Source organism: Martes martes, assembly GCF_963455335.1.
Source record: "Martes martes genome assembly, chromosome: 12".
NCBI lineage: Eukaryota > Metazoa > Chordata > Mammalia > Carnivora > Mustelidae > Martes > Martes martes.
The window spans coordinates 40,739,529-40,767,052 of record NC_137900.1 but is presented as its reverse complement, the minus strand read 5'-3'; positions in this window follow the sequence as shown (position 1 = coordinate 40,767,052).

Genomic DNA, 27,524 nt, shown 5'->3' with positions numbered 1-27,524 from the left:
CTCAGGTCATTGTACCCATAAACTTTCAGAGAGATATGAGTGTTGAGTTTAATTATCACACATATTTATATCCTATTTCCATCTTTAAGGCTGATACTGAGCTTAAACATAGCAACAATATCAAATTTCCTGTATGTATAACAGAATCAAATAGGCAAAACACAGAATACTTTGTGATCTCTTGCTGGAAAAAGCTAAGTAAACTGCAATTAGCCAGATACCTCAAATGTATGCAGAGGACCATTACATAACTAGACAGTGGAAGTCTTCTGCAAGTTGTGTTTTATCTTTAGCTTCGTACTATATTATAACAATATGACTTTTATATAAAGCTCTGTATCAAAGAAGAAAATGACCAGTTATAAATTCTCCTTGAAATAAAAATTTCAAATGCCTTTTGTACATGGTCAGGAAAGAGTGGGCAAAAGAGCAAACTCATCTACCTGGAAGATATATAACACACATAGAGATTCATAATAACACACAATTCTTTTGTTCTAATAGTATGATCATGAAGCACTATCGCAACAGCTTGTTATAGGCTAGTTGACATATAATCTCCACCTATATCTCTTATTTCTCAGAATAGATTAATAATTTGTCATTAGACTTTTGACAATGTGTCATAGGAAGTACAGGAATTTTGGTTTATATTAGAAGTAAATGTATTAAATTTTTTAACAATGTTGAATGAATAAATGCCTTATGAAGTAGAATGAACTCAGAATCTAGGAGGCTTAGGTTTGAGTTTAAAATTTTAGATTTGTTCCAGCCTTGATATGTACCAATAACTTAATCTTTCAAGACCTATTTTTCTCTTTTTAGAGTAGAATTTGGTTAAATTATCTCTAGGACAGTTTTTAACGTACAACTCATGATCAGGACTCACAGATGAAAATAACCAAGCCTAGAACCCTATAATTTAGAAAACTCTGTAGGGAATACTTTCAAATAAATGTGTTACTGAATACATTATGCTTACAGCTCAAATTTTTATACATTAAACAAATTAATTTACCCAGCTGCCAGATCAAAATAATAAAACATTTCCAGTATGTTCTCAGTTCTTCTATTGCTCCATAAACCCATTTCATCCCAAAGCTAAATGCTATGAAGACTTTTATCACCATAAATTTGTTTTTTAAAATGCAGTATGTTTGGGGTGCCTAGGTGGCTCAGTAAGTTAAGCATCAGACTATTGATTTCAACTCCAGTTATGATCTCAGAGTCCTGAGATTAAGGCCAGCACTGAGCTCCATGCTGGGCATGGAGCCTGCTTAAGATTCTCTCTCCCTTTCTCTTTGCCCTTCCCCCATCTCTAATAGAAACACACACACACACACACACGTGTGTGTTTTTTTTTTTTTTTTTTTTGAGTAATCTCTACAACCAACATGAAGCTCAAACTCATGATCCAGACATCAAGAGTTGCATGCTCTTCTGACTGAGCCAACCAGGTACCACAATATATCCATTTTATATCTACTACACAAATGAAAGTAGCAAATATATTTTATTATTCTTTTTTTTAAACTAAAGTGATATTTTGTTGTTTTATCAAAAGATGTACCTATACATTTTTATTATGTACTTTACATTTTAAGAAGAAATATTATTTTATAATAGAAGCAGATTGTTTCCCTATCAAGATCCCATCCATTTTTTTTCAAAGGAAGGAAACAAATAATCCTAAAATTTGTATGGAACCAGAAAAGACCTTGAATAGACAAAGGAATATTGAAAAAGAAAGCCAAAGTTGTTGGCATCACAATTCCGGACTTCATGCTCTATTACAAAGCTGTCATCATCAAGACAGTATGGTACTGGCACAGAAACAGACACATAGATCAATGGAACAGAATAAAGAGCCCAGAAATAGACCCTCAACTCTGGTCAACTAATCTTCAACAAAGCAGGAAAGAATGTTCAATGGAAAAAAGATAGTCTCTTCAACAAGTAGTGTTGGGAAAATTGGACAGCCACATGCACAAAAATGAAACTGGACCATTTCCTTACACCACACACAAAAATAGACTCCAAACAGATGAAGGACATCAATGTGAGAAGGGAGAACACAGGCAGCAACCTCTTCAACCTCAGCCACAGCAAATTTTTCCTAAGAACATCACCAAAGGCAAGGGAAGAAAGAGCAAAAATGAACTATTGGGACTTCATCAAGATAAGAAGCTTTTGAACAGCAAAGGAAACAGTTAACAAAATCAAAAGACAACTGACAGAATGGGAGAAGATACTTGAAAATGACATATATATATATATATATATATGTGTGTGTGTATACACACACACACACACACACACACACAATGGAATACTATGCAGCCATCTAAAGAAATGAAATCTTGCCATTTGCGACAATGTGGATGGAACTAGAGGGTATTATGCTTAGCAAAATAAGTCAATGGGAGAAAGACAAGTATCATATGATCTCCCTGATATGAGGAAGTGGAGATGCAATGTGGGGGGTTTGGGGGATAGGAAAAGAATAAATGTAACAAGATGGGATCAGGAGGGAGATAAACCATAAGAGACAAACCATAAGAGACTCTTACTGCCACAAAACAAACTGAGGGTAACCAGGGGGAGGGGAGTAGGGAGAGGGTTGTGGTGTTATGGACATTGGGGAGGGTATGTGCTATGGCGAGTGCTGTGAAGTGTGTAAACCTGGTGATTTACAGACCTGTACCCCCGGGGCTAATAATACATTATATGTTTATAAAAAAATTTAAAAAAAAAGAAGTAGCTTGTTTGATATGAGAAGTAATAAGTAAGTTTTAATTGCAGTTACTTTCTTGTAAGATGTACTATGAAATGAGGTACAGAGTGCCATCAAGAAATTAAGTTATTTGAACCACATAATTAGAGTTTTTTTTTTTAAAGATTTTATTTATTTATTTGACAGACAGAGATCACAAGTAGGCAGAGAGGCAGGCAGAGAGAGAGAGGAGGAAGCAGGCTCCCCGCTGAGCAGAGAGCCCGATGCGGGGCTCGATCCCAGGACCCTGGGATCATGACCTGAACCGAAGGCAGAGGCTTTAACCCACTGAGCCATCCAGGTACCCCCATAATTAGAGTTTTTCAAATAACTAGTTGCTCTTTTAAAGTACAGAAAAAGCAATTTAAGAACTTTAGTTAATTACATATTTCAAGTCGTTAGGTGCAGAAATAATTTTTTATAGTATATAAGTAGTATAGACTTAGCAGATAAAAGATTTGATATATTAGTGACCTCTTTAAAAATATTTTCTGTCTTCACAACAAATATAAATCTAGAAGGAAATTAAAAAAAAAACTTTATATATTATAATACAGATCCTCCTAAACTTATGGGGTTATATCCACATAAACAAATTGTAAATTGAGTTTATCATAAGCCAAAAAATCCACTTAATATACCTAACCTACCAAACATCAGCTTACCATAACATGCTCAGAACATTTACATTAGCCTATAGTTGGGTAAAATTATGGAACACAATGTTTGCTTTATAATAAAATATTGAACATCTCATGTGCTTTATTTAATACTGTACTGAAAGTTAAAAAAAGGAATTGTTCTATGGGTACAGAATGGTTCTTAAGTGTATTGGTTGTTTACCCTTGTGATCACATGACTCATAGGGAGCTGCGGCTTGCTGCTGTTCATCATCATGAAAAAATACCCTATGACATATTGCTAGCCCAGGAAAATATCAAAATGCAAAATTTGAAGTACGGTTTCTACTAAATGCATGTCACTTTCCCAAGGTTGTAAAGTTAAAAAAAAAAAAATCTCATCCAACCTTCGTAAATTAAGGACTATCTGTAATGGAATTCAACCCATTGGGCTAAAGAGAACTCCTTGATTTTTTAAGTGGGTGGTAATTCCTAAAACTAAGTCACCCAGGGGCTCCTATTAAAATTGATTCTGAATGATGATCTACACATTGTCAACCCTAGCATTTGACATGTGTTGTAATATCTCTGAACTTGGCTTTGAACAAGATGTAGCCTAAGATCTCCCTCCAAACCACACCCTTCCTGTCCTCTATTAAGAATTAATTCAACATCTTCTTTAACAAGCTGGAAAACCAGACATTCTCAAAAATGATAATTAATTTCAAAATACATTAATTAATTGCTAAATCAACCAAAGATTCAAAACTCTATAAAGCAAGTTAATGAGACATAACATTTTAGGACTATCAGACTGAGAATACAAAAACGACATTTGGTGTATTACCTGTGGTAGTTGATGAAATATATCTAGATAATAAGCTTGAAAGTTTGTGATCACAAAGTTAATGTAAATAGTATTTCTGTTTATATATTACATTGGAAATGTTTTCCATTATTGAGTTCTTATTGAGACTAAAGTAGTGGTCACTTTTTCCCCCCTCCTCTTTCTATTCTTTTTATTTATCTTCTCTGAACAATTCAGACATAAAGCCATTACTTGGGACAGATAAAGACAAGAATTTGTGCCAGAGATGAAGATGAGGAGCTTGGAATAGGGAGTGAGTGCCCAAGTAGGATGAGGGTGGGATCACTTAAGGGACTTCTTAGCATACAGAATCAGAGCATGTCTATAATAGGTTTCACAGCCCCAACAGATTGAGGAGGAAATCCACATGATGGAGTGGGTCATAACCTAAGCAGGATGATGAAGGCAACTTACAGGGATGGAATTCATAGTGGAGAAAGGAGATTCAGAGATTGATCAATTGAGCACATGCAGTAGTGATAATGGGATCTAAGCATATGAGTTTCCAAGAAAGATATCACAAGTATGAAAATGGAGAAAACTAGACTAAAACTTACTGGACTGTACTTGGAAGTGTAGGTGTAAACTTGTGGTCTTTAAATTACTTAGATATATGCAGGAATAAATACAGATGTAAGTGTCTGTGTGTGTATAAATAGTTCTGTCCACTGATAGAACATAGAAGCAGCAACACTGCTATAGTAACAGAAATATCTAGCACCTAAATATTGACTTGTCAAGACCATTAAAAGCACAAAGACTTCTGAAAAATGACTGATTCCATGGGTGGGAAGTTTAGGTACAAGATGAACCTGCAACATCTTTTTTTACTAGAGAACAATGAAGTGCCCAAAAAATAATGGTTGTGTTAAAGAACACAGAGATCAGCTTTAATGTGCTCTCACTGGATAAATTTTGGACAATATGAGCTTAAAGTAAACTTTCAATAATGATTTTAACCTATTTAATAAAATAGGAAACTTTGGACCAAAACAGATACAAATAATTAAAGAATAGTTGAAATTTGAATAAGGGCCAGGATATATCAGAAGACAGTGATAATGGGAAAAATGGGAGATTTGTAAAGGTGGGAGATATATTACATGTTTCCATGAATGGGAGAGTGACAACAAATCCTAAATTTAATATTTAAAATAATACACAAGCATACTGTAATGATATATTATTAATACTAATATTTATAAAACATTTGCATCAGGGACCAGGCTTAAATTATTTTACTTTATATATAATTTTATACTGTCAAAAATATAGGAGGTTAGAGTTATCATTATCTCTCCCATGTTTACAGGTGAGTAAAATTAGGACTAGAAATCAAAATATCTTCTTAATATGGCAGTTTGTTCTCTATTTCAAAAACAACATTTGTAGCTTTTAGCTAATACTTTGTGCTGTATATATAAGGACACACTGGCTAAGAGGTTCTTTATTTGTAAATTGCCTTTTTTTTTTTAGAACTTTCTTAGAATATTGAGAAATACAAATGAATCTGGGTAAAGAAAATCATCTTTGCCTAATGCTGTCATTATTATAGTAATACCTGCATTTGAGACTTTACTTTTTAGAGTTCCTGATTTGACTTACTATATAACTGGATTGGGGAATTGCAAGGTGATTTATAACATGTTTTATTGAATTTGATTCTCCATGAATAACTTAGCATAAGTGTTATTTTTTTGCTGATAAGAACCTTTTCTATTGCCTAGTTTTTGGAAAAAGGATTTGTTCCACATATGTAAGAAAAAAATACTTTGAAATCTCAAATATATATCTTCCTATGTAAAACATGGCTAAAGTTCTAATTCTTTATATACTGTGGATGAAGTAAATAACTACCTAAAGTAGATACGTGAATGTTAATAGTCTAATATACTGGTGTGTCTTATAATCTTTTATGTTTTCCTTCTGTTAAATGAAACTTTATCAGAAATATAGCTTGAAAATTATTTAATTGTGCATTGGCATGTGAACTAGATTTATGCCATGTTTATTGTGGTTTTCGTGGAGGACACGTAAAGTGTCCTGGTGAAGTAATTGCCTGGTAAAGTAATATTTATTCCAAATAAAAAAAAAGTAATTATAGGTGTAGGAAAAATCCATCTGAATAATAAAGATGGAAAGAGTTCCCTCATGATTGAGGTGATAAGGTTTTAGTCACATCGAGACTGTGTGTCTTTCACTCTATTTATTTCTAACAATCTACAAGTGTGAACTTCATGGAGAGGGTGAGCTGGAGGTGATGACAGTTCTGTGTTTCTGACATATTCATAACCAAGAAGCTGTGATGAATGGATTTTTGGTTAATGGTAAAATATTTCACTCTCCTGCAGGTGTGCTTTAATACTTCTTTCATGCAAAGAATACTGATTCCATGTTTTCAAATAATGTGTCAGTCAGACATTTAAATATACACTTACAAATCAAGTTTATTCTGAGAATAAATGGCCACTGCTGTGTTTAGACAAACTACCAGGCACCCGAGGACCTTATTTTAAAAAGCAAAAAGCTACGATACTTGGATTTTCCTTTATATAATAATATTTGATATCTTTTCTCCTAGATATTTTGGATATGTGTCATATGCCAAATCAGTATGTTATACACACACACACACACACACACACACACACAAACACACATTTATATATGCAATACATATACATATATATGCAAAAAAGTATACCAATGTGCTTGTATAAATTTTTTCAAAGTGAACACAAGCACCTAGATCAAAACATGCTAGTTCTAGCACCTTAGAAGTCCCCACCTTTCTCTTCCAGATATTGTCCCTCTCTTTTAGGGTAACTATTATCCTAGCTTCTAATACCATCAGTTAGTTTTTAAAACCTATGCAGGTACATTAAAAAAATGTTTACTCTTTTGTGCCTGGCTTCTTGTGCTCATTGAGAAGTTTGTGAGAACCATGCATGTTTTCGTGTGTAGGAATATCAGAACTGGAGGACATGCATTTACTTAGCTTCAGTGGATTTTTTTCAGACCATTTTCCAAAGGAGTGCTGTCAGTTTATACATATGTCAGTAGTAATGAGAGTTTTGCTTGCTCTATTCCATAGTCACTATTGGTATTACCTGCCTTTTCTGTTCATATCAGCCATTTTGATGAGGGAGTGGTGGTATCATACTGTGGCACTAATTTGTTGTTTCACTCTGCACATCAGAGTTAAGTTCCTTATCATATTTTATTGATTACTTTCATATCATCATTTCAGAAATTTCTGCTCAAAACTTTTATCCATTTTATTATTGCATTGTTTATTTATTTATTTATTTATTTATTTATTATTTTTTTGGATTGTTTAATTTTATTTAATTTTTATTTTTTTATTATTTTTTTCTCTCTCTTTTTTAAAAATTTATTTTAATAAACATATGATGTATTTTTATCCCCAGGGGTACAGGTCTGTGAATCGCCAGGTTTACACACTTCACAGGACTCATCATAGCACATACCCTCCCCAATGTCCATATCCCCACCACCCTCTCACATCCAAACTCCCCCCAGCAACCCTCAGTCTGTTTTTGAGATTGAGTCTTTTATGGTTTGTCTCCCTCCCAATGCCATCTTTTCATTTTTTCTTTTCCTACCTCCCACCAACCCCCCCGCATTGCATCTCCACTTCCTCATATCAAAGAGATCATCTGATAGTTGTCTTTCTCCGATTGACTTATTTCGCTAAGCATAATACCCTCTAGTTCCATCCACGTCATCGCAAATGGCAAGATTTCATTTCTTTTGGTGGCTGAATAGTATTCCATTGTGTATATATACCACCTCTTCTTTATCCATTCATCTGTTGATGGACATCTAGGTTCTTTCCACAGTTTGGCTATTGTGGACATTGCTGCTATAAACATTTGGGTGCACGTGCCCCTTCGGAGCACCACGTTTGTATCTTTAGGATATATACCCAGTAGTGCAATTGCTGGGTCATAGGGTGGCTCTATTTTCAGTTTTTTGAGGAACCTCCACACTGTTTTCCAGAGTGGTTGCACCAGCTTGCATTCCCACCAGCAGTGTAGGAGGCTTCCCCTCTATCTGCATCCTCGCCAGCATCTGTCATTTCTTGACTTGTTAATTTTAGCCATTCTGACTGGTGTGAGGTGGTATCTCATTGAGGTTTTGATTTGTATTTCCCTGATACTGAGTGATGTGGAGCATTTTTTCATGTGTCTGTTGGCCATCTGGATGTCTTCTTTGCAGAAATGTCTGTTCATGTCCTCTGCCCATTTCTTTCTTTTTTTATTTTTATTTTTATTTTATTTTATTTTTTTAAAAGATTTTATTTATTTATTCGACAGACAGAGATCACAAGTAGGCAGAAGGGAGGGCAGAGAGAGAATGAGAGAAGGAAGCAGGCTCCCTACTAAGCAGAAAGCCCAATGTGGGGCTCGATTCCAAGGCCCTGGGATCATGACCTGAGCTGAAGGCAGCAGCCTAACCCACTGAGCCACCCAGGTGCCCCCCTCTGCCCATTTCTTGATTGGATTATTTGTTCTTTGAGTGTTGAGTTTGATAAGCTCTTTAGATATTTTGGATACTAGCCCTTTATCTGATATGTCATTTGCAAATATCTTCTCCCATTCTGTCAGTTGTCTTTTGGTCTTGTTAACCTTTTCCTTTGCTGTGCAAAAGTTTTGGATCTTGATGGAATCCCAATAGTTCATTTTTGCCCTTGCTTCTGTTGCCTTTGGCGATGTTCCTAGGAAGAAGTTGCTGCGATTGAGGTCAAAGAGGTTGCTGCCTGTGTTCTCCTCAAGGATTTTGATGGATTCCTTTCTCACATTGAGGTCCTTCATCCATTTTGAGTCTATTTTCATGTGTGGTGTAAGGATATAGTCCAATTTCATTTTTCTGCATGTGGCTGTCCAATTTTCCCAGCACCATTTGTTGAAGAGGCTTTTTTCCATTGGATATTCTTTCCTGGTTTGTCGAAGATTAGTTGACCATAGAGTTGAGGGTCTATTTCTGGGCTCTCTATTCTGTTCCATTGATCTATGTGTCTGTTTTTGTGCTGGTACCAAACTGTCTTGATGATGACAGCTTTGTAATAGAGCTTGAAGTCTGCAATTATGATGCCACCAACTTTGGCTTTCTTTTTCAATATTCCTTTGGCTATTCGAGGTCTTTTCTGGTTCCATATACATTTTAGGATTATTTGTTCTGTTTCTTTAAAAAAAATGGATGGGATTTTGATAGGGATTGCATTAAATGTGTAGATTGCTTTAGGTAGAATAGACATTTTCACAATATTTGTTCTTCCAATCCATGAGCATGGAATATTTTTCCATTTCTTTGTGTCTTCCTCAATTTCTTTCATGAGTACTTTATAGTTTTCTGAGTATAGATTCTTTGCCTCTTTGGTTAGATTTATTCCTAGGTATCTTATGGTTTTGGGTATGATTGTAAATGGGAATGATTCCTCAATTTCCCTTTCTTCTGTCTTGTTGTTGGTGTAAAGAAATGTGACTGATTTCTGTGCATTGACTTTATATCCTGACACTTTACTGAATTCCTGTACAAGTTCTAGCAGTTTTGGAGTGGAGCCTTTTGGGTTTTCCACATATAGTATCATATCATCTGCAAAGAGTGCTAGTTTGACTTCTTCTTTGCCAATTTGGATGCCTTTAATTTCTTTTTGTTGTCTGATTGCTGAGGCTAGGACTTCTAGTACATTGTTGAACAGCAGTGGTGATAACGGACATCCTTGCCATGTTCCTGACCTTAGCGGAAAAGCTTTCAGTTTTTCTCCATTGAGAATGATATTTGTGGTGGGTTTTTCATAGATGGCTTTGATAATATTGAGGTATGTGCCTTCTATCCCTACACTTTGAAGAGTTTTGATCAGGAAGGGATGCTGTACTTTGTCAAATGCTTTTTCAGCATCTATTGAGAGTATCATATGGTTCTTACTCTTTCTTTTATTAATGTATTGTATCACATTGATGGATTTGCAGATGTTGAACCAACCTTGCAGCCCTGGAATAAATCCCATTTGGTCACAGTGAATAATCCTTTTAATGTACTGTTGGATCCTATTGACCAGTATTTTGGTGAGAATTTTCGCATCTGTGTTCATCAAAGATATTGGTCTGTAATTCTCTTTTTTGGTGGGATCCTTGTCTGGTTTTGGGATCAAGGTGATGTTGGCCTCATAGAATGAGTTTGGAAGTTTTACCTCCATTTCTATTTTTTAGAACAGTTTCAGGAGACTAGGAATTAAATCTTCTTTAAATGTTTGGTAGAATTCCCCTGGGAAGCCGTCTGGTCCTGGGCTTTTGTTTGTTTGGAGATTTTTGATGACTGTTTCAATCTCCTTACTGGTTATGGGTCTGTTCAGGTTATCTATTTCTTCCTGGTTCAGTTGTGGTTTTATATGTCTCTAGAAATGTATCCATTTCTTCCAGGTTGTCAAATTTGTTGGCGTAGAGTTGCTCGTAGTATGTTCTTATAATTGTTTGTATTTCTTTGGTGTTGGTTGTGATCTCACCTCTTTCATGCATGATTTTATTTATTTAAGTCCTTTCTCTCTCTCTCTTTTTTTTTTTTTTTTTTTTGATAAGTCTGGCCAGGGGTTTGTCAATCTTATTAATTCTTTCAAAGAACCAGCTCCTAGTTTTGTTGATTTGTTCTATTGTTTTTTTTAGTTTCTATTTCATTGATTTCTGCTCTGATATTTATGATTTCTCTTCTCCTGCTGGGTTCAGGCTTTCTTTGTTGTTCTCTCTCCAGCTCCATTAGGTGTAGGGTTAGGTTGTTTATTTGAGACCTTTCTTGTTTCTTGAGAAAGGCTTGCAGCGCTATATATTTTCCTCTCAGGACTGCCTTTGTTGTGTCCCACAGATTTTGAACCGTTGTGTTTTCATAATCATTTGTTTCCATGAATTTTTTCAATTCTTTAATTTCCTGGTTGACCCATTCATTTTTTAGAAGGATGCTGTTTAGTCTCCATGTATTTGCGTTCTTTCCAAATTTCCTCTTGTGATTGAGTTCTAGCTTCAGAGCATTGTGGTCTGAAAATATACATGGGATGACCCCAATCTTTTGATATCGGTTGAGACCTGATTTATGACCCAGGATGTGGTCTATTCTGGAGAATGTTCCATGTGCACTAGAGAAGAATGTGTATTCTGTTGCTTTGGGATGGAATGTTCTGAATATATCTGTGATATCCATCTGGTCCAGTGTGTCATTTAAGGTCTTTATTTCCTTGTTGATATTTTGCTTGGATGATCTGTCCATTTCAGTGAGGGGAGTGTTAAAGTCCCCTGCTATTCTTGTATTACTGTCAATGTATTTCTTTGATTTTGTTATTAATTGGTTTATATAGTTGGCTGCTCCCAAGTTAGGGGCATAGATATTTAAGATTATTAGGTCTTCTTGTTGGACAGACCCTTTGAGTATGATATAGTGTCCTTCCTCATCTCTTATTATAGTCTTTGGCTTAAAATCTAATTGATCTGATTTAAGGATTGCCACCCCAGCTTTCTTCTGATGTCCCTTAGCATGGTACATTGTTTTCCACCCCCTCACTTGAAATCTAGAGGTGTCTTCGGGTCTAAAATGAGTTTCTTTTAGGCAGCATATTGATGGGTTTTGTTTTTTTATCCATTCTGATACCCTGTGTCTTTTGATTGGGGCATTGAGCCCATTAACATTCAGGGTAACTATGGAGAGATATGAATTGAGTGCCATTGTATTGCCTGTAAGGTGACTGTTACTGTATATTGTCTCTGTTTCTTTCTGATCTACTACTTTTAGGGTCTCTCTTTGCTTAGAGGACCCTTTTCAATATTTCCTGTACGGCTTGTTTGGTGTTTGCAAATTCTTTCAGCTTTTGTTTGTCCTGGAAGCTCTTTATCTCTCCTTCTATTTTCAATGATAGCCTAGCCGGATATAGTATTCTTGGCTGCATGTTTTTCTCATTTAGTGCTCTGAATATATCATGCCAGTTCTTTCTGGCCTGTCAGGTCTCTGTGGATAGGTTCGCTGCCAATCTAATGTTTTTCCCTTGTATGTTACAGACTTCTTTTCCCAGGCTGCTTTCAGGATTTTCTCTTTGTTGTTAAGACTTGTAAATTTTACTATCAGGTGATGAGGTGTGGACCTATTTTTCTTAATTTTGAGAGGCGTTCTTAGCATCTCCTGGATTTTGACGTTTGTTTCCTTTGCCATATTAGGGAAATTCTCTCCAATAATTGTCTCCAATATACCTTCTGCTCCCCTCTCTCTTTCTTCTTCTTCTTGAATCCCAATTATTCTAATGTTGTGTCATTTATCCTAGCAGTGAGAGCTTCCATTTTTTATTGCACCTCATTAATAGCTTTTTTGATTTCAACTTGGTTAGATTTTAGTTCTTTTATTTCTCAAGAAAGGGCTTTTATCTCTCCAGAGAGGGTTTCTCTAATATCTTCTATGCCTTTTTCGAGCCCGGCTAGAACCTTGAGAATCATCGTTCTGAACCCTAGATCTGTCATGTTACTAATGTCTGTATTGATTAGGTCTCCAGACTTCGGTATTGCCTCTTGTTCTTTTTTTGTGGTGAGTTTTTCTGCCTTGTCATTTTGTCCAGATAAGATTTGCTTTCTCCTCCTCTAGAATTCCACTGTTCTTGGTGAGTGAAGTTGGTCTTGGCTATGTTTCTTGTTGATCTTCTGGGGGAGGGGCCTGTTGTAGTGATTCTCAAGTGTCTTTGCCGCAGGTGGAATTGCACCGCCCTTGCCAGGGGCCAGGCTAAGTAATCCGCTCAGGTTTGCTTTTTGGAGCTTTTTTTCCCTGAGCGCTTTCCGTAGAGTTCCAGAGGAGGGAATGAAGATGGCAGCCTCCCAAACTCCGGCCAGAGGATCCGAGGGCTCGGGGTCCCGCTCCTCAGTGCACCCTCCGAGAAAAGTGCCCAACCACCCCACCTCCCTGGCCTGCGGTCATGCCTTGAGGAAAGCAGTCAATTGCTGGCACTTGGAGAAAAGCGCCCGGTCACTTCTGTCTCCGTGGCCTCTGGCCACACTCTGAGCCCACCCAGCCTGCGACCGGCACAAGGTAACCCCAGGCTGAGAGCTCACTCCTCGGCTTTGTCGCTGTAGCAGCTTCCCCACCCTACTACCTGCGAGCTCTGCGGCACTCAGACACCCCCGGTCTTTCTGTGACCCCGTGAGACCTGGGTTTACACTGACCCCGCCTGGGCTTCTCCCCGGTTTAGCCTCTGGTGGGGTGTCCCTCTGTGGAGCAGACTTTTAAAAGTCCCGATTTTGTGCTCTGTTGCTCCGCCGCTTGCTGGGAGCCAGCCCCTCCCCCTGCGGTCTATCTTCCTGTCGCTTTGGATTCACTTCTCCGCAGGTCCTACCTTTCAGAAAGTGATTGACTCTCTGTTTCTAGAATTGTTGCTCTTCTTCTTTTCAATTTCCTGTTGGATTTGTAGGTGTTCACAATGGTTAGATAAGCTATCTAGCTGATCTCCTGCTACTTGATGTCATCTCAGCCTACTACTTCTCCGCCATCTTGACTCCTCTGGATTGTTTAATTTTTAAAATAGATTTGTAGTAGTTTTATATGTCATAGTCATAAATACTTAGAGATATTCATTAGAATTTTAAAATTCTGATTAAAATCTAATTAACTTAATTCCAATTAATGTCATTGTTGTCTAATTTATGAAAATTTTCTTTGTGATTACCTATGTCCCTTTAATATGTTAAATATTGATAAATATATAGCATTCTCCATTAAATTTATATAACGGCTGGAAAAGCTACTAAAAAACATTTCAAATTACTTCTCCTCTCATTTTTAATCTATGTAACGAAGGCATGGACTAGATTATGTCACCCGGCTTAGCCACTGCTAAATGGGATATTTTCTCTTATAAATTAGTCACCTAATGTGTTATGGAGAATGGAGAAAGGTGATTGAATTTAAAATCTAGTCCTGTGGTTCTAGAATGCCTGGATTATTAAAAATGACATTCTAGTCTATATTCACACACACACACATATACATCATATATATATATATATAGCATTTATGAAGATTTTATAGAAACATTATATATCTACAATGTAATCTAATAAAATATTAATATAATAATGCAATAGTGCACTTATTCATATATAAACATCTAAAAACTCCCTTGAATGCCCAACTCTGTGTATCCCACTGCCTGATTATACATCTCCTTCAGCCAGATACCCAGCAGGCAACTTAATCTCTCCATGCCTAAAACAAAAATGTTGATTTTCTTTTCCCTACTCTTCCCTTCATCTGTCAAATCTTTCTATGTTTTCCATTTTAGTATTTGGGAATTCTACCCATCCTGTTGATTAAGATAAAACCCTATCACTCATTTCTGATTCTTTCTCTTTTTTAAAGATTTTATTTATTTACCTATTTGAGAGAGAGAAAGCGTGCATTTGTGTGTGAGTGAGGGGAGAGAGGAGCAGAGAGGGAGGGAGAGGGGCAAGCAGACTCCATGCTGAGTGCAGAGCCTGATGTGGTGCTCCAGCTCAATCTCTCCACTGTGAGATTATGACCTGAACTGAAACAAAGAGTTGGACACCCAACTGACTGGGCCACTGGGGCACCCCTTCTGATTCTTTCTTTTGACTCCATCTCTAAAATTACATTATAAATTACCTCAATTCTCACTTTCTATACAACTACCATTCTAGACTAAACAATGTTCTTATCCATATCAAGATTACAATACAAGCTGCTTGACTGGTTTCTCTAATTTGCTCCTATTACTTGGTCTTTGTAGAGCAACCAGAGTTTTCTCTCACAAAGGTAAATCACCTCACATCACTTCTCTGCCTATAATCTCAAGTAATAGTCCATTTCACTTAGAATGTTTTCCAAATGCCTTTCACCAAATGACCTGGTGTGCTACTGGACTGGGACCTCACATCGTTTAATCTGGGCAGAGTAGGAATGGCTTACCTTCCCCCTAATGCCTGGCACCAGTTAGTTTGCCACCAAACTAGCTTGGCTGACTTCCTCTTTCCCAGTAGCCTCTCCATTTCTATCCCCTCTATCAGGAAACATGACCTCCTTAACATTTTTAATCTTCCTTCTTAGATTTTGAAACCCTCATCTTTCTCTTCTTGTTTTCCAGGGATTAGAAACAGATCATTTACTTTTTCTCAGTATTCTGTTTCCCATTTTTCTGGTATTGTTTATTCTGTTCTTGGTTCCTTTATTGGTCTTCTTTTTTGATTCTCAAGGGCTCAGCATAGAATTCAAACTAGAAAAACTTATCATTTCTCTAAGAATGTTCCTGTGTATCTCCAATCTATTTATCCTATAGCGGATGGAGGCCTGTTTGTATATTGAGCCTTCTCTTGGTTATTAGCCCGATTTGACTGTTCATTAGCAGTCAACAGCAGCTTTCATCCATGAAACCTGGTGCACAATCCATGTCTAAACAAAGCATAGTCCCTTGCATACCACTCCAGGGTCTACATGAGTCAATAAGATTCTTGCCAATCAACTCCTAAAAGAATATCTGGCATGGATCCCCTACTGGCCAAATTAGTATCTTCCTTTAAAGAGTAAAGTTTGATCCTAAACAAGGAAAAAAATTGCCCAGGCTAGTATGATTAATAATTGTTGGAATTGAAATCCTGTTCAATCCTGGTCAATCAATAGACAAATCAATGTACATTACCATATATAAAAATTCAAGTAAAATTTTATTTTTAAAACATACTAGATTGGGGGCACGTGGGTGGCTCAGTGGGTTAAGCCTCTGTCTTTGGCTTGGGTCATGATCCCAGGGTCCTGGGATTGAGCCCCACATTGGGCTCTCTGCTCAGCAGGAAGCCTGCTTCCCCCTCTCTCTCTGCCTGCCTCTCTGCCTACTTGTGATCTCTCTCCCAGTCAAATAAATAAATAAAATCTTTAAAAAAATACTAGATTGTATCTTTTTTTAAAAATTTCAATGTAAAACTAGAGTATGCAGTTCAAATAATTTAAAAATAATTTACCACATTTTATTCTAATGGTGTAGGGTAGTTTTAGGAAATTCTTTATGACTTTATTTCTGTGAAACAACCCAACTATCTTCTCTTTATGTTTGGTTGGTGACTATTTCTCACAATCTTGACTATGTAGGTAATTTCAATTGTGTCTCATTGAAAATACAATATCTAAAAATATTAATATTTCTATTTTAAGAAGAATTTATAAACAATTATGTCTGAATATGATATTGAATGGTCATCTCATCAATACTTTGGACTTTTAACAAAACTATAATTAAATTACTCTAGAAAGGTAATTGTCTATGTTCTCCTTAGGATAAAAAGGAATTAACATACTCACCTAAAGAGTGATATTCCCTCTCATGTCAATTCAGCAAGTTTCTCTTGATTTCTAATTTGAACATCTTTCCTTGTGTATTACTTGTGTATTTCTATTTTCATCTCAAAAGAATTTTGAAGAATTACTTCTAGCCATTGGTAATAACAGACATTTATTTTTGGATTTTATTGTTTTTTGTTTGAATTTCTTAAGTAAGGGAAAATGTCTCTTTTCTTCCTTAGAGTAATGTGCTTCACACAATTCAATTGCAGAGATCCAGTTTAAATAAGTACTCTTTCACAACTCTGATATTGAATTGTAATTTTTAAGTTTATGATTCTGACCACAAGTACTGAACTAAAACAAACTATTGTGTGAAACTCAGACCTAATGCAGCTAATGTCCATAACATTAAGTAAAGGTCAATATTTAAAAAAAAAAAATTGTTTTCAGGGAAAAAAAAAGAAAATTAAATTTGCAGTCAGTTGACTTGTGCAAACATTTTCTCCACAACATAATTTAATTATCACTTATTGTTTCCATGGTTCATCCATTCAATTTCATCCCAATAAAATGAGAAGAAAAAATCCTAGACTATCACACAGTTTTGTTCAGATCAAAGGGCTGTTGTATGTGGTGGTATTTTATGGTTCATAAGAAGGAGGACTTTGGAATCAGAGACTGAAATCAATTTCAATTCTGGACCTCACTACAGGTGTGACCTTACTAAGTTCTCAAAGCCTCATTCTCCCCCTGCAAAATGGGAATAATTGTAACTTTGTCATTAAAGATTGTCATTTTATAAAAATCATAATACATCGCAGGGGGTCAATAAATTGTAGTTTTTTAAAACTATCTTATAAACTTGTAACCAGTTTTAAAATACAAGATTAATAACTGTTATTATTTTCTTCAAGTAATAAGATGACAGTTACTTTAAAAGATGTTGTTAATAAATGTGCAAAGATAAGAGAGTTGTGGTTCAACTTAATTTTTCAGTTTATCTCATTCTTCTGTTTTGGGAAAAGATTTACATTTGTTTCATAACATATACTGGATTTTCTGCATAAAATGACATTAAATTGGTAATGATAATTATGACATGGAGAAGTTCCTATTTCAGTAAAGAATGCTATGTAATTCTAGTAAACAACATAATGGAAGACATTATATACAAATATTTAAAACATTTTTATAGTCCAAAAGCAAAGTGTATGTACTAATTTAGTTTCCTGACTTTCACCTTATGAAAACAATATTGCAATTTTCTTCATTGATAACTTTGATTCAGTAAACTTACAGAATTGGGCTGTATTGGAAATTGAAATTTGATTTTTGCAATAATAATTATGAGATAAATGATACCAGCCTGTTTTAAATGTCATATTTCTTTTTTTAATTATTATTATTTTTTATTTGACAGAGATCACAAGGAGGCAGAGAGGCAGGCAGAGAGAGAGAGAGAGAGGAGGAGGAAGCAGGCTCCCCATTGAGCAGAAAGCCCAATGTGGGGCTCCATCCCAGGATCATGACCTGAGCCAAAGACAGAGGCTTTAACCCACTGAGCCACCCAGGTGCCCCTAAATGTCATCTTTCTATAAAAAATCAGGTATATCTTGAGAATATGATTTTCACTTTTCAAGAAAATATCGTGCATATATTTAATAATTTGTATTTATTTTAAAAACATTTTATTTACTCATTTTTTTATTTTTCTTAAAGATTTTATTTATTTCTTTGACACAGAGAGAGAGAGAGAGATCACAAGCAGGCAGAGAGACAGGTAGAGAGAGAGGAGGAAGCAGGCTCCCCACCGAGCAGAGAGCCCGACACGGGCCTTGATCCCAGGACTCTGGCACCATGACCTGAGCTGAAGGCAGAGGCTTTAACCCACTGAGCCACCCAGCCGCCCCTATTTACTTAATTTTTTTAAAGATTTATTTATTTATTATTTGACAGACAGATCACAAGTAGGCAGAGAGGCAGGCAGAGAGAGAGGAGGAAGCAGGCTCCCCGCTGAGCAGAGAGCCCTATGCGGGGCTGGATCCCAGGACCCTGGGATCATGACCTGAGCCAAAGGCAGAGGCTTCAACCCATTGAGCCACCCAGGCACCCCATTATTTACTTATTTTAAAGAGAGAGAAGGAGCACAAGCGGGGAAGGGAGAGGCAGAGGGAAAGGGAAAAGCAGATTGTGTGCGTAGGGCAGAGCCCTGCACAGGGCTAGATCCCAGTACCCTGGAATCATGACCTGAGCAGAAATGAAGAGCCAGATGCTTAATTGACTGAGCCATGCAGGTGCTGAACTCTCTGTATATTTTACAATTATAATAGTTACATTTCACTTTTTAAAAATCAATTCTTAGTCTCATGAGATATTCCATCTTTTTATTTCCTGGAAGAGATAATACTGTTAATTTAAATACATTGACAGCTAACACCAGATTCTGTATCAAATCTAATTCTGTATCTATTGTCTGTTTCAATGTGTTGGGCTTAGTTGTTCCAGGATTTTGGTGTTCCAAGTTAATATATATATATATATATAGTTTCTTATCTTTTAATAGCATGGAGGACATTAGGAGAAGGGAAAGTTGAAAGGAGAGAAATTGGTGTTGGAGATGAACCATGAGAGACTATGGACTCTGAGAAACACACTGAGCAGGAAACAAACTGAGGGTTTTGGAAGAAAGGGGAGTGAGAGAAATGGGTGAGCATGGTGATGAGTATTAAGGAGAGCATGGATTGCACAGAGCATGGGTGTGTAAACAAACAATGAATCATGGGACAGTACATCAAAAACTAATGTTGTACTGTATGGTGACTAGCATAACACAATAAAAAAAAATCTAAAATAAAAGTATGAAGATCCCCAAAGATATTATTTCTCCTCATAGAGGAGGCTGAAAGCTGATAGCCAAAATGAAGTGTCATCTAGAGGAGCTAAGGCTGTCTTTCTTCCATGTGCTGGAAAATAAAGATTTGTGAACAAAATAACTGCTGTCTTATTTTAAGCTGTTATATATAGGGGTACTTTGTGTTAAGTAGAAATTAATAATAGAAATAATCAGCAGCAAGTAAATTGAGCCTGTACTTTTTCAAAAGCTTTTTATACCCTATACAAGTATTTACGTCTAGGTATAAGGCAATATATGGGAGAACTCGAAATTATTAAAACTGCCACCAAAATTGAACTCCAAATGACTAAAATTGCCTCCAGGTCTATCTCAATTTCTATCAATATACCTGATATCCTGTAGAAATTACCAATTTGATTCTAGAATGTATTTATTACATAACACTAATCTTTATGGGATAGAATAAAACCTGAGAATTTATACTGCTAGATATCAATATTTGCACATATGTATATAGGGAATAAGACTGTTTAGTATTGGTTATTGTTACAGTGATGGAAAAATAGATAAATGGAACATAATCATTCAGAAATAAACAACGCATACATGGTTACCTATTTACATCTAAGGAAACATCACAGTGCTTTGGGATAAGGATGGTCTTTTTAAATAATATGTACTGGTTTCATTGGGTATCCTTCTGGAAAACATTAATCTTACACACTATCTAACATCATAAATAAACATTAACTTCAGATAAATCAGCCTGAATATGAAAGGCATTAAAAAAAATAAAACCTTCTACAGGAAAACAGAATATTTGTATAACCTTGGTGTGGATAAAGATTTCTCAAATAGGACAGAAACAGAAAATACTGAAAACAAAACATAGGTTAGATTATATTAAAATTAAGAAATTCCATTTCTGGAACCATATCACAAAAGGACTGAAAAGATTCATATCCAAAACTTTGTGTCCATCATAAATATATACTTATTTATATACATTGATACATGCATTTCAAAAGACTCAAAACCATAATATATTTTAATGCCCTTCACATCACAAGGTACTTCACATAACTGAAAAAAATGGTAAGCAAACATTTACAGTAGAACTCAATTTTATTAGTCATAAGGGAAATGCAAATTAAAACCATAATGCAAATTGCTATACACTCAGAAGAATGACTAATTTTTTTTTTTTTAGAATGACTAAATTTTAAAAAGGTGGAAAATGCCAAATATTGATAAAATGGGGGGAAAATTGAATTATAATTGTCAAGCTGAGAAAGTATGTACAAATAGCCTGGATAGAATGTTTGGAAGTATAACCTAGCAATTCCATTCTTAGACACCTAACAGAATTATATATATTCTCTGGAATGAAAATAACCTAAGATTCCACCAGTGGTATGTTGCTTAACTGTGGTGTATTCACACCGTAAAAAAACTACATGCATCTCACAAGATATGGAGGGAAAAGTGGCCAAACACAAAGAAGCACATATTGCATGAGTCCACTAATCACAGTTTCACATTTTCTGTATGCATAATTCAATGAAAAATTCTGAAGATACAAAGAATAACCTTACTTCTAATTCTGAGGTCACAAACTCACCATGCTGTTTCAGAGGGCACTGACCCTAATTATTTTATAAAAGGATATTATTTTATTTTCTCATATTTGACACAAATTGACTCAAAATTCCAATGAATTTGAGGCAAGAGGTTCTGGTTGAAATTTGTAAATTAAACAATAAAGCATTCGTCTCATTTCAGTTTATCTTCTGCTTGCATTTATTTCTGAATGATTAAAATTATTTTAGGCCACATACAATATTTCACTGTTTTTCAAGCATTACTGAATCACAATACGTGGATATTATACCCATTTTTATAGCTGAACAATTTTCTCTTACAGACATTAATGAAATTTCTCAATTTCATACCGGTAAAAAATTAGAGCATATTGGACCAAGCCTAGTTTTATCACTGTGACACTAGAGTGTGTTGCCACTGACAGAGAGTCATTCAAACATGATGTGTTGTAATTTATTTTTATCTGAATATTTCTATTAATACAGTATGACCACAAGAATAATAATTCTGTGGCTCAGTCCATTAAGCATCTGACTCTTGATTTCTGCTGGGGTCATGATCTCAGGACAGTGAGATCAAGCTTTGCATAATGCTGCATGCTGGACATAGAACCTGCTTAAAATTCTCTCTCTCCCTCTCCTTCTGCTCCTTCCCCCTCTAAAAAAAAAGAGAATGATAATAAAAATAACTTATGTGTTTAGCACCATGTATATTATAAAGCATTTGGTTTAAGGAGGTATTCCTCTTGTCTCCCAAAGAAAAACAGTCATTTGGTTTTTTAATTTTTTTTTGCTTTTTTGTGTAAATTAATTTACATTCTTTTATGTATAACATATTTTATAATATTTGAGATATTAAATTTTCTCATTGCTAGATTTGCTTGCTTATGATTGCCTGAGTTCTGGTAATTGGTAAACTGTCTGATATAATATGCAGCATAATTAATATAACTTAATGGAAAGTAATTTTTAAACCCTATGTAATTCTCAGAATTATAGTAATGAAATTACTATCTAAAGGTCACAATAATATCATATTGGAAAACATTCATTCAGGACTGAATTAAGCATAAGTCATATTTGCTCATGTGATTGATTACAAAATATGAAATCAGACTTTTTTAAAGCTGGTTTATATGTTAATATTCACATTGTTGGCATTTAATTTTAGTAAATATGTTGACTTTACAGTCTCTAAAGTTGAAAAATTTTTAGAAGGCAATCATTGGAATACATTTGCATAAATTTATCAAAATAATAAGAATGTAGGGTTTGAATGAAGTTGTACATACACTTTTATCCTAAGTTAAATTGAAATGAACTAATAATTCATATTTTATATGTTTAAAGAACAACTGGCTAATGTCATAATGACAATAGTAATGGACTGAAAGATCCCCATGTACATTCTGAATATTGAATACAATAACTTATTTTTGTATATTTAAATTTTATCTTCATTGTATTATGTTCTGCATCTCCAAAAATTGTTAAACTGATTATTACCACCAAATACTAGCAAATGATGTTAAACAGCATTTCATATTTTAAGTTTTAGGATGTAACCCTAGCACTGATAACAGTTGTTCATTTGTTTGTTTTCAGTATCAATGATTTTATCAAATCATTTCCCAACCAGCTGATTTTAGAACATTAATAAAACTAGAAAGATATGTAATAATGTAAAATTTCATTACAATATTATTTTATTCAATCAATTTTGGACTTCTTAAAAACCTAAACACCATATGTGCTGACATTTTTTTTTTCCTTTTCTGTATTTCCATTTTTGTTACTTTATGAACGAAACATTTTCTAAGAAATTTAATAACATAAAGCAGATGACAGCTGAATTTATAACAAATGTTATCACAACTAAAATACACAAAGAAAAATGGCACAGTTATGATTATTATGTGTTAAATTTTTCTTGGGCAAATTCAAAATAGGAGAAAAACTTATTAACTGATCTTTCCAGGAGAGGTTTCAAACTTTTTTATTCCCATAATTTCTTGCCAAGGTATCCAGAGTCCTGAGTTGTGCAGTGTTCTTCCAAGATTAAAATAGCTTTTTTCCATTATGTATTCTTAAATACTTCATCAGTGCTACTATATACAAAGGATTTACTACTTATAAATTATTGTCTTTTATGAAAGGGGATTTAATAGAATATGCTGACCCTATTAGTAATTGGGTGTATTGATCATTTGAAAATAATAATGGTGGTTTCTTAATAGTATGAATAGTGAATCCATTTCATATGTTTACTAATCTATAGCAATTAAGTCATTTCATCCAAATGTTTCTAAGTTGGGGATTTAGTAGAAGAAATAAGGAAATGGGTACTGAACTGAAATATTGCAGTCTATAAAGTTTTATTTAAATGATTAGAACTAAAGATGGAAGTTAGGAATACATGGATTCTTCTTGAATTTTTAATGACTTTATATAATCTGTGAATATAAAAATTATATTTTTACCAAGATATATATTTATTTTACTGTAATATTAAATTGTTGTAATATTTCTATAATGAAACCAAAATTTACATTTACCAATTCTCACACTATGTGATTTATTTTCCAAAGTATAGTGAGTTAATTTGTTTTACAAATTTTAGTAAGAAATATGTGAAAATTTCAGTTTTGAGGTTTCCAGTAGAGAAAATATGGTTTAAGAAAATGCTAGTACTTATTTCCAGATATTACTTATGGCTTTCTTTTATCATTTTTATCTATCTTTTTAAGATGACAGATTAATATTTTAGAATAATCCTTTTGAGAAAATTATATTGTTTTCTCACTAAGAAATATATCTTCTAAAGAAATATTCCTCTCTCTACAAAATTCCCAAATAATGACTCTCCTAGTCTCTCTTAAATTCCCTTTCCATTAAAAACTCAACAACAAACCACTGCCCCAAAATGATTTTGATAGTTTCCCATTTTTTTATTTTTTTAAATTATGTTATGTTAGTCACCATACAGTACATCGCTATTTTTTGATGTAGTGTTCCAAGATTCATTGTTTGTGTATAACACCCAGTGCATATATATATATATGTGCAACATATACCCTCCTTAATACCCACCATCAGACTCATCCATCCCCTCATCCCCCCTTCCCTCCAAAACTCTCAGTTTGTTTCTTGGGGTCCACAGTCTCTCATGGTTCATCTCCCTCTCTGATTTCCTCTCCTTTACCTTTCCCTTCCCTCTTCTAATGTCCTCCATGGTAGTTTCCCAGTGGTTCCCTTTATAAATCTAATGGATCGTCTTTCATAGAAAGCTTCTATTTTCATACACTTCCAAACAATACTCCATAGTGATACCTTTGTCTTTCTTAAATGTAAATTCCATACACCCTTCTTTGCTTAAAATATCTTCAACATAAAATAAAATAAAATAATAAAATAAAATAAAAATCTTCAACAGAATATCATTATAAAGATCATATGTTTGAATATGGCATACATGATCCATTACAATTCCAATTTTCTTTCTTTATCAACCAGTCTCTTCCTAAATGTTATAAACAAATATATCCAAATGAATTTTTAGTACTCTTGCTTCTGGACACAATGAGTAGCTTCTATCAGCCTAATGATCCTACCAAGAAAGTGTAGAAAAGACATCTTTGAAGCCGCCTTCAGAGAGCTGTTGAGACAAAAATGTTTTTAGGGGCAAGACTGCAGAAAGAAAAGAATAACAGTATTAAGTTGAAATTCTGCAAGCAGATTTCCTTTCTGGCCATTTATCAGGACAGATACTGAGAAATCCAGTAGTTATAGCTGACAAACCAGAAGTCTTAGTGGTCTCATACAGCTGGAAAAGCAAAGAAAGGAATCTGGCACTCCCAAGGTAGACAGGACTTGAGGGAGTTTGTAGTCCAGTGAGAAGGGAGATGAAGGGTAAGGGAGCCCTACCCTCAGCAGACTTTCCCAGGAGCTTTTACAGAATTGATAATTCTGCCAAAGAAACCAGAATGATGTGGATACAGATAGTAGTTTATGACAGCCTTACAGTGATTAGAAACGAAATATTGGAATTCAGAACTTCTAAGGAAGATAATACACAGCTAACTCCCTAAACTCTCAGGTAGGACCCTTCGGGTACTAGACAGGGGTAGGCAGAGCTTAACCAAACTTAACAAAAACTCCAGCCCAGAATCTAATCAGCTCATCCTCTAATTAGATTAAGATGTTCTATTCCTATCTTATTTCTATACCAGAGAATAGGATTCAGACCTTCTTGAAAAAAGATGATTCTAGTCTATCAAAAACTACCCTACAGAACAAGAATCAAAACCAAGAAACAGAGCCATTCACAGATGACCCAAATAATTGCAGTTATAAGTCCCAAGTTTGATGCACTTTTGATAAGTATATCAAAAAGGGCACAAGAGGGAGTACTTCACCAGAGAACTGGATTATATATTTAAATAGTAATATAATAATAATAATAATAATAATAACAGAAGAAGAAAAGAAAAACCTAAAACTGATAAACACAACAACTAAGAATTCAGTATGTAATAGTATATGGAGCCATCAGAGAAGCGGATTGGTGAAATGAAAGAGACATCAACAGAAATATCCAGTTTGAATCATGGAGAACAAAACAAAAAAAAAGAGCAAGAAAAGATTGTCAGAAACATTGGGATACAGTGAAAAGTTCTAATAGACTAAGAATTGGAGTCTCAGAGAGAGAGAGAGAGAGAAATGAGAGAGAAAGTAAGATTAAAGTAATATTCAGAGAAAGAGAGTTTAATAAATTTTTCATACACATGCCCACTTTTACTTCTATGTTGTTCAAGTAATACATTTTTACTTTTTGCCTTGTTTTTATTTACCACTGTTCTTACCACTAGATGATGCCATTCTTTATATATCCATAGTATTTAATGCAAGAAGTTCTTAAAACTTCCCTTCTAAATAAATAAATAAATAAAAAAATAAATAACTTCCCTTCTGATTGACTATTTAAGTTTTTAAAGACGTATTCTATAGGACGGATTTCTCTTCCACTATATACTTTGTTTGTTCTTTAAAACTTTAAAAAAAAAAAAAGATTTATTTGTTTATGTCATAGAGAGAGGGTGCGGGGGGGTGGACAGAAGGAAAAGGTGAGAGAATCCATAAACAGACTCCCCACTGAGCACAGAGTCCTACTCGGGCTCAGTCCCAAGACTCTGAGATCAGACTGGAGGTGCTCCCACTTTGTTTGCTCTTCAAGTTAATATTCAGTCCTGTAACACCTGTCTCTAAGGTAGTTGGGTTGATGAAAATATAACTGAAGACTGCGCTTAGCATCAATTAATTGAATTTAAGAAGTCATTTACAAATAAATATTTGTTGAAAAGAATTAGAGAATTGAAGTGGAAATGAAATCCGTTAGGTATGAGAGAAATAGCATATGTTTTAAACATACCTCTTTGCAGCAGGGGCAAGTACAATATTATCTCCCCACTCCCCCAATTGCCAATATATAAACTTCAAGTTTATTTTATTATTCAAGTTTATAAACTTCAACTTTCATAAAAATTATGGTTTTATGTCATGAAAGCAGAATGAGACAATGAAATTAAAAGTAAAATAGTATTTTCCACTTTTGTCATTTAACAGTTTATAAATATTATCAAAATAGGGCTTTAAACAACAATGCCAGTGGTAGACTTTAAAGAGAAATTGATATGCCATTTGCCTTCATGAGGTCCTTAAAGCCTTAAAGAAAACATGATATAGTTAAGCATGTTTAGACTTAAATCCATTCTCAATGCTATCAAATCAGTGAATAGGGAAAAAAAAAAAAGTCTTTGTCTTCTCTGTCTTGCAGAAAATTGCCCTTATACGTTCTAGACCTGCTGGGTTAAATGCAATGGTAAGCCAATGATGTGTTTTTGGTTTATGGACAATTCTAACAGATGCAATCAATAGAATTGTTATGAATATGTACTTCAAATGAAAGGGCATTTGGTACATCCTACATAATTGATTTTAAAACTGATTTTAAACTACATGATTCTTATTTTTGAATTTTGAAAACCAAAACCATAAAGAAAGGATTTCTGTTAACATGAAAGATTCTAATTTGCAGTATACTTATCTGACACACAAAGCTGACAGTTTTGTCCTTGTTATGGCATAAATTAGAAGGAAGAGGAAGAAAATTGATTATTAATTAGCCTGAGAGCAATGGAACAAAATTAATAATGTCGCAGCCTCTAGACTAGAATCAGTGGCTTCTTAAACAATACAGAAAAATTGCTTGAACTATGATCAATTTTACCTGGATTAGAAGATACTACTGGCAATTAATGACCATATAACTTTGAAATCAATGAGGTCTGCCAAAAGAAACTATGGCATCCACTTTAACAATGTAGGTAATTTGGCTCAGGATTATTATGAAAAAGGGCTTGGATAGCTGTAAGACAATGACAAAATGATGTATGAGTGAGGAGCATGAATTTGAGAA